This window comes from Nanorana parkeri, unplaced genomic scaffold (genome assembly GCF_000935625.1).
Source record: "Nanorana parkeri isolate BGI_ZX_2015 unplaced genomic scaffold, ASM93562v1 scaffold960, whole genome shotgun sequence".
Taxonomy (NCBI): domain Eukaryota; kingdom Metazoa; phylum Chordata; class Amphibia; order Anura; family Dicroglossidae; genus Nanorana; species Nanorana parkeri.
The window spans coordinates 117,401-125,485 of NW_017307228.1; the positions used below are offsets into that span (position 1 = coordinate 117,401).

The 8,085-nt window shown below is 45.4% G+C and overlaps 1 protein-coding gene across 1 annotated transcript in view; it reads left to right on the forward strand.

Moving 5' to 3' along the window:
- Nucleotides 1-5,319: 5,319 nt before the first annotated feature.
- The window catches only part of LPAR4 (lysophosphatidic acid receptor 4), a 36,453-nt gene continuing 33,687 nt past the window's right edge, over nucleotides 5,320-8,085 (forward strand). Inside the window, exon 1 of the mRNA XM_018566582.1 lies at nucleotides 5,320-5,558. The gene's annotated coding sequence lies outside the window, so the exon portion shown is untranslated. The remainder of the gene's footprint in view (nucleotides 5,559-8,085) is intronic.

Sequence of the window (8,085 nt, forward strand, 5' to 3'; positions counted from 1 at the left end):
TGCAGCAGTTAGAAAGTCATTAAGGGTTAGGTTTAAATTGGCGACCAAACAGGATTTGGCTTTGATCAGTTTGATGCATGTCAGGCTGGAACCCAATTCCTAACATGTCAGATTCCCATTAGCCTTCGTTAAAGCAGCACTGTACAGCAGAGTACATCAATCCCAGGCAAGGCCTCGGTTATGTGCATCCGCGTGCAAATGTCCTCGTTTTCTTGTTTTCTTTTTTGCCTCTGGCTTGATGCACATTAAAAAATGTTGTTAGCAACTAAATTTATTTAGTTGCTAATGAAATTCTTTGTTTACACATTGCTGCCAGCTGATGGCTAGATTCCACGGCCGGCAGCAGAATGTAAACAATGGGGAGCAACAGCCAGACTGCTATTGGCTATTTCAAGTTGCAATAGCCAATAGCAAGCTGGCAATTGCACCCGCCCACTAAACAGAGGAACTTTCTCAGGTGCGCTCCTCTGCTCAGTGGGCGGGGTTTCAATAGCCAGCCTGCTATGGGCTTTTTGTAATTTGAAATAGCCAATAGCAGTTTGGCTATTGCTCCCGGCTGCTTACATTCACTTGTCGGCTGTGAAAGCTAGCTGGCAGGTGAATGGGCCACCGTGGGGTGGTTGCTTGAGAGGTACTATTAACTCTTAAGTCTGCCCGGCTTGATCTATGTGATCCAGTGCGTTCCGGCCGGGCTCAAACTGCACTGGAACGCACTGCATATGGTGTGACTGGGCCCTCAGTGGCTGACGTCTTATTACGACGGTTATTATGTAGAGGGATTGCACTAAGCTAGTCAGGGCTCCCTCTGGTGACGAATCTACAAACCTCTATATGTAATGCAATAACACATGTGAAAGTAAAGTATTTAATTGCTGAAGTTTAATCTGCTTATATTCTCCCTTCTTTAGTTCCTTCCTCCCCAGTCAGTAACATGCTAATGACATTTATAGATAAAACCTTTCTGTTTTCATAACATATCTTATTTTCAGTGATGCCATCACTGTCTCTGTGCTTCTCTATGCAATGCAGGCTGATCATGACTGGTGGGAGGGGCCAGTAGGGTGCTTTTTATAGCTTCCTGATAGCATCACAGCACCCTGCCTCAGTACTTCTCTCACAATTTCTCAGCTCAGTTGCAAGCTGGCTCTTGGGAGGAGTTATGCAAATATGAAAATTCCCTGATGGGTGGGTATCAGTCTGGAGGAGTGGGCATTCCGAGGCATATAGACTGGCCTAGGTAGTGCTTACATGTGATGCTGAGCTTCCAGTTAATGAATGCAGCAGGCCCAGGACAGTAAGGCTGGGGAGGAAAGATCTAGATGATGCTGGATGTCCTCCAGCCAGGAAATGAGATGACTTTATTTGACTTGCTGCAGCTTCTAATGCACACTGTAAGACGCTCACAGTGTGCAATAGAGTCAGAACAAGCTGTTTCAGTCCAGGAGAGGAGCCGGTTCAACTGTATATGACTGAGGCTTTTAGGTCTCATTCACACAGTGTAGAGTTGGGCCGATACAGATCTGTGTGGCGTGCGCAGCCCTATCGGGCCGTTCCTGGGAGGGACAGGTGCTGCGTGTGATTGTGTGCAGCAGCCTGTTCTTCCCTATGGGAGTAAGCGGCAGTACGCATACCCAAGCTGCACATCTGTGCGGGTGCGGGTGTCTGTACTCGGACGCAGGCAGGATGGATCCTGTCTGCGTCCGAGCACATACACCCGGACCTGCATGGATTTGCAGTTCGGGTGTGCCTATGATAAGTGTACGACCGGGTTCTCCCATAGAGAAGAGCAGGCTGCGGCACGCAATCACACGCAGCTCCTGTCCCTCCCGGGAACGGCCCGATGTGGCCGTGCACGCCGCACGGATCTGTACGGCCTAATTCTACGCTGTGTGCATCAGGCCTAAGATGAACGCTGCACTTAAAATATGTACTTACTAAAAATAGACTTTACTCTCCCTTTATGTAAATACTTACTGAAAGTGTTTAGTGGAGAAAAAAAGTTGTTTATAAATAAATGTACTGGAAGCGGTGTGGCAAATATTAACCTCAGCCGAGTGTATTTATCATCAGCTTGGCATCAATGGGCCGAGGTTTACTAAGGTGTGAGCTGACCTGAACCTGTGTGTAAAGAAGCTCTATTTCTTTTCATTTCCCCTTCTGATGATTGAAGGTTTGGAGTGCACCAAAGTGATCCCTGTGGATGTGGAATCAGGTCCAATGTGTCCCTGAAAAATGGTTAATAATCTCTGCAGCCTTCATGCAGCCTTCAAAATGTATCAAAGACAGCACAGTGATCAGATGCAGGACAAGTGAAGGATAAATAGATCACACATTCTGTTGTGCTTCTAAAACTGGCCATACACCCAGGGGCGTCCCGAGGCTGGGTGACACCCGGAGCGGTAACCGAGTGTCACCCCGCCGAGACGTCACCGCGCGTGACGTCACCACGCGCATGCGCGATGACGTCATCGCGCACGCGCTACAGTAGTCCGATACTTGCCGGCAGCCATTTGGTGATGGACGCCGGCAGAGAGAGGAGGGTACAGTCACCCGGCGGGATAAGGTATGCCGCCGGGTCTCCTCCTCTCTCCTGATACTGTCGGGCGTTCGGTCCATGACCGAGCGCCTGACTTTTCAGAGGGGGGTGACACCAAAATTACTGTGAGTCATTTTGGTGTCATTCCTCCAATGGTGTCACCCGGGTGCGGGCCGCACCCCCCTTGTGACGCCACTGCATACACCTATAGATTATCTGCAGATTTTTTATGGCCAGATGGAAAAAGTGCAACAGATTCCTCCATCTACGCTAAACTGTGTGGATGGAGGAATCTCCCACTGGGCCAAGCTTTAGTATCTTGTTAGTCGGTCCCGCTGGCTGTCAAAGTACCCGAACAATCTGATTGGATGCAGACATTGTTCAGGTATTTTGAGAGCCAGCGGGGCCGACTAGCAAGATACTGAAGCTTGGCCCAGTGGGAGATTCCTCCATCTACACAGTTTAGCGTAGATGGAAGAATCTGTTGCACTTTTTCCATCTGTCCATAGGCTGATACAAAAAAAATCTACAGAAAATCTACTGGTGTATGGTTATAGCTACGGTTTTAGACTTAAAAACTAGGATTCTAAAGCTGGCCGCCACCACTTGAGAAAAGGTGATTATTGAATCAACTTTTGTGGAAGGAATTGCAATGCGCTGGCTGTTAGAATACAACAGCTAGCAGGGGAGATTCATCCATCCACAATGAGGACCCTGTTAGAGATCATTCATTCAGCCGATAGGCTGGACAAAATAAATCTATCAGTCCGCATTCACACATAGGCGTACCGAGGATGCGTGTTGCGGTTGTGTGCGTTTGCTGCATGTTACCATTGATTTCAATAGGTTCCTATATGTGCGACAAACAAAGAAAAGAAGCTCATGTCGAAAAATCTGCCACGCACCTCCAGCATACGAGACGCATAATATTCTGGCCGTGTTTGGGGTGCTATTAACTAGTAATGGCAACGCAAGGGCGTTTCACATTTGTGTGCGTTTTGGGGATGCAAGTCAAAGCGTGCATTTGTACGCGCATTTGACGCACGTTCCCAAAACATCCAGGTGTGAATGGGGACTCAGGGTGCATTCACACCAAAATCAGAAGGAAATCACAACACAACGGAGGGTGGTTTTACCTTCTGAGTTCCTTTTGATCCATTGCAATTCATTTTACAACGGATGCTGATGGAAGGGCACCCGAAAATGAATGGGTGTGAATTGGTCGAGTTCACACCCCTTTGTTCCATTGCTTTATGTTGCGCTGAAAAAGGAGTAGAACATGAACTACTTTTTTTCAGCGCAACGTAAAGCAATGGAACGGTGAAGTGTGAACTCGCCCAATTCACACCTATTCATTTTTCGTGCCCTTCTGTTAGCATCCGTTGCAAAACGTATTGCAATGCAATGCATAGAAAGGGGAATCGGAAAGTTACAATTGCAAGTCAACAGACCCTGTGGTGTCACAAGGGGGGTGCGGCCCCCACCCGGGTGACACCATTGGAGGGGTGACACCGGAATGACTGACAGTTATTTTGGTGTCACCCCTCTAAAAAGTCGGGCACACGATCATGGACTGAGAGCCCGACAGTGTAAGGAGAGAGGAGGGGAGCCGCGGCATACCTTATCCCGCCGGGTGAACGTCCAGTCCTCTCTCTGCCCCGCATCCATCAACAAGATGGCCGCCGGCAGGTATCACCAAGATGGCTGTGCGCGCATGGTGACGTCATGTGCATGCGTGATGGCGTCGCGGTGGGGTGTCACCCGGTATCCGCTCTGGGTGACACCTGGCCTCTGGACGCCCCTGAACAGACCCTCCATTGACTTCTGATTTCCTTCCGATTTTGGTGTAAATGGGTCCTTAAACACACTTGAAATAAACCTGTCCTGAGGACGTATGCAGGCTGCCATTGCTGACCTATGCTCCTGAAAATATTGAAAATATTAGTTGCCTATCAGTCCCCATTCGCACCAGTACCCATGAACACACGTCAAGCTCCTGCTTATACATGCATTCACGGAACGCGCCTAAAACTTGTGGCGCCATTACTTGTTAATGACACCCCAAACGTAACCAGGAAAACATGCACAAACACAGAAGTGGGATGCCTGTAGCAGAATGTGCTACATGAGCTACCTTCCTGCATTTGTTTGTTCAATTGGTTGTTTGATTGAAATCAATGGAGATGTGCAGCAAATGTGCGCGACGCACCTGCATTGGGTGCACCCAGCCTGAGAAACAATGTCACCACAAAGCACACGTACAACATGTTACCATGCGCTTCAATAAGGAAAAAAATTGTGCACCATTGCAAGTGCAGTTGTGTTAATGATCCCTAAATGATCGCCCCTTGCCCAATGGGCTGCCTAATTTGGGCAGGATTGAGCCATGTATGACCAGCCTACAATCTAACTGGCATTAGGCTCGATTTACTAAGCTGTAACAATCATTCAAGGTTTGTCATATCAAGGTTATGTTATATTTAGCAATGACCGCCAATGAGAGCTGGAAATAAAAGTCACTTGGATTAAAATAAAGATTGCCTTAAAAAAATAATGAGCTATGCGTTAAAGCTTATTGAATTGCACTGATTGGTTGTTACTGGTTACTGCACATTAGCCTTGTTTTTGGATTGCTATGCTGAATAGTCCTTTATTTAGTTCTTGATATTCTCCAGCAGTAGAGACTCGACTGTCTCCCTGGCACAAGTGAGGTTAATGAAAAGTCTTGAAGTTCCCCACACATGATGTGGATGAAGAGGCGGGTCTGTGTTTGCCTTAGTCCCACACTCCATGGCCATGAGTTAGGAAACTATCCTATGTCTTTTCAAGGCATTTCCATAGTTATGTACTATTATTCTGCTGAGAAGAGAAAATAGGCAGAAAGAAGAATCACATTGTTCCTCTGCCTGCAGCTCCTGAAGGATTTTCTGCCCTGCATTCAGTCTTTCACTAGTTTGGTCTAGCACTGAAAGGGAGCAGCTGGCCAAAGCCCAGATGCATTGATATTCCAGTCAAGAGCAAGGTAAGCTAGACAATCAGCCAGGCTTGCTTTTTTTGAAGGGATGAGCTTTTCCACAATGCATCTCAGTTATAGCTGCTGCCATTGAATTTGCTGGGAATTCCAAGTCATAGAAGCAAAAGCAGAGGATTTGATTTATGAAAACTGGTACAAAAGCTGTCCATAGCAACCAATCAGGTTACATGTGTCTTCTCAAACTAAAATCTAAAACCTGATTGGTTGTTCTGGCCAATAGCTTTTTTTTTTTTCTGACATAAGGCTGACGGTGAAGTACGTAATGAAGAAGAAAGAGCAGTCGCCTTTAGAAACCAATCAGAAATGATTAACTTAGTAAGTCGGTGGCACCGAAATCTTTTTATAGCTGTTGTTTGTACTGCTTTGATGCCCAATTTTGTGTAACGCTGAATCAATGACCATTGAGGAACCGCATATTCCATCATGGCAATTAAGGTGCCCATACACCTTACAATTATCTGCAGATTTTCTGTGGTCAGATGGAAAAAGTGCAACAGATTAGCCCAGGTGGAGATTACGCCATCCACACAGTTAAGTGTAGATGGAGGAATCTGTTGCACTTTTTCCATCTGACCATAGAAAATCTGCAGATAATTGTAAGGTGTATGGCCAGCTTTAGAAAGAAGCAATGCTATTATTGTTCTGGAATGTTGATGTTTCACTATTCATACAAGTAACTAAGTACTCCTAGGTGCCCCATGACCTGGATAAATGAGAACCTTTACAGACTGCTGGTTACATAAAATGTATGCGTGAACCCACTGCTACATCTGATACAGGAGGCACTTTATAAGCTAGATACTAGTATATCTTGCGATCAGAAAACATGGTCATGTACAATGACAATACCCAGAAGAAGTTGGGAATAAAAATTATGAATCATATTACTTTGATACTTTGCCATGGAAAGCTTCACAAAATCTATTTAGAACCATCTAAGTGCAGCCACGTAACACTGAACAAGCGATTGGTGATGCTGTTAGGTTGAAGCATTTTTGCACAAGCTAAAGGCAGCACCAAAAATTGGCTAATACAAGTTTGCCACGATCATTAGATATTCTGACTGCTGTCTCTGGATAAACTTGCCGTATATTTAAAGCCAAACTTTATTTTTTGGGGGAGTGGGGAAGGGTTAGAAACCCTGTCAGGTTTTTATAGCTGTCTTTGGCCCCCACAGGGGGAGGGGAGACATCACCATCTCTATTTGTTCAGGAGGCCACTGTTGCCTAAAATTAAAGTGACAGTAAACTCAGGAGTTAAATCCTTAAAATGTTTTAACGTACCCGAACGATTAACAAAATGGTAGCTTATTTGTTCTTCACTCCTTAATCTTAAAAATACCTTCAAGTACATGAACTATTAACAAAATGTACTTTATTTGTGTATCACTCAGCTGTTGACCCTCATATCATCTCTGAATTGGTGCTGACACCGTCCTTCCTTCTGGAGGGGGGCTACTTTTGTTATCTATGGTCCCTGTGTGTGTTTGTAAAGTAGCCACTGCCCCAAGCTCACTCCCGTGATGGACTACAACCTCTTGTTTAGTTTACTAAGTTGTATTGAGACTGTACTCCTATCACGGGAGTGAGCTTGGAGCGGTGGCTACTTTACAACACACCCAGGGACCATGGAAAATGAAAGTAGCCACCTTCCAGAGGGAAGGGCCGTGTCAGTACCAATTCAGAGATGATTTGACACTCTACAGCCCAGTGATACACAAATAAAGTACATTTTGTTAATAGTTCAGGTGCTTGAATGTATTTTTAAAATGTAACTTCTCAGTTTGGTGTCACTTTAATGGTGAAACCAAAATGTTGAGTTGTTACTAGAACACGAATAGGGAACTCTTCCTGTCGGGACACTGTCTAAGAGGGGATTTCCTTTACTTTGGAGAGGTTTCTTTTTACTTCTTGCTGAGTGTTTTGAGATAGGAAGTGAAGGAAGATCTTCCCAATGGAATAAAAACTTGACAGAAAATGTTACCAGTTCCTACTCTAAACAAACAAAAAAGCTTTTGGTTTTGGATTTACACTAGATCACCAACAGTATGTGGACACCTGACCATCATATACAATAAGGCCAAATGTAAGTGGATATCTGTCCAAATGATTTAGTTCAGGTGTTTCTACTGAAAGGTGTGGTAATGCTACGGCATATAAATACTTTTTAGACAATTGTGTTCTTCCAACCTTGTGGTACCAATTTGAGGAAGTTAATGTTCAGTTCCAGCATGACTTTGCCCTGTGCATAGTGCAAGGTCCATAAAGACCTATTTTGATGAGTATGATGTGGAGACACTCAAGTGGGCTGCACAGAGCCCTGACCTCAATGCTGAGGAACACCTACAAGATATAAATTGGAATGCTGACTGTGAGGCAGGTTTCTTACCCAACACCTGTACCTGCCCTGACCAATACTCTTTCATGGGAATAGGGACTAATTCCCACAGACACACTCCAAATCTTGTGCAAAGTTCCTTCCCAAGAAGAATGAAGGCTAATCTAGCTGCCGGGGG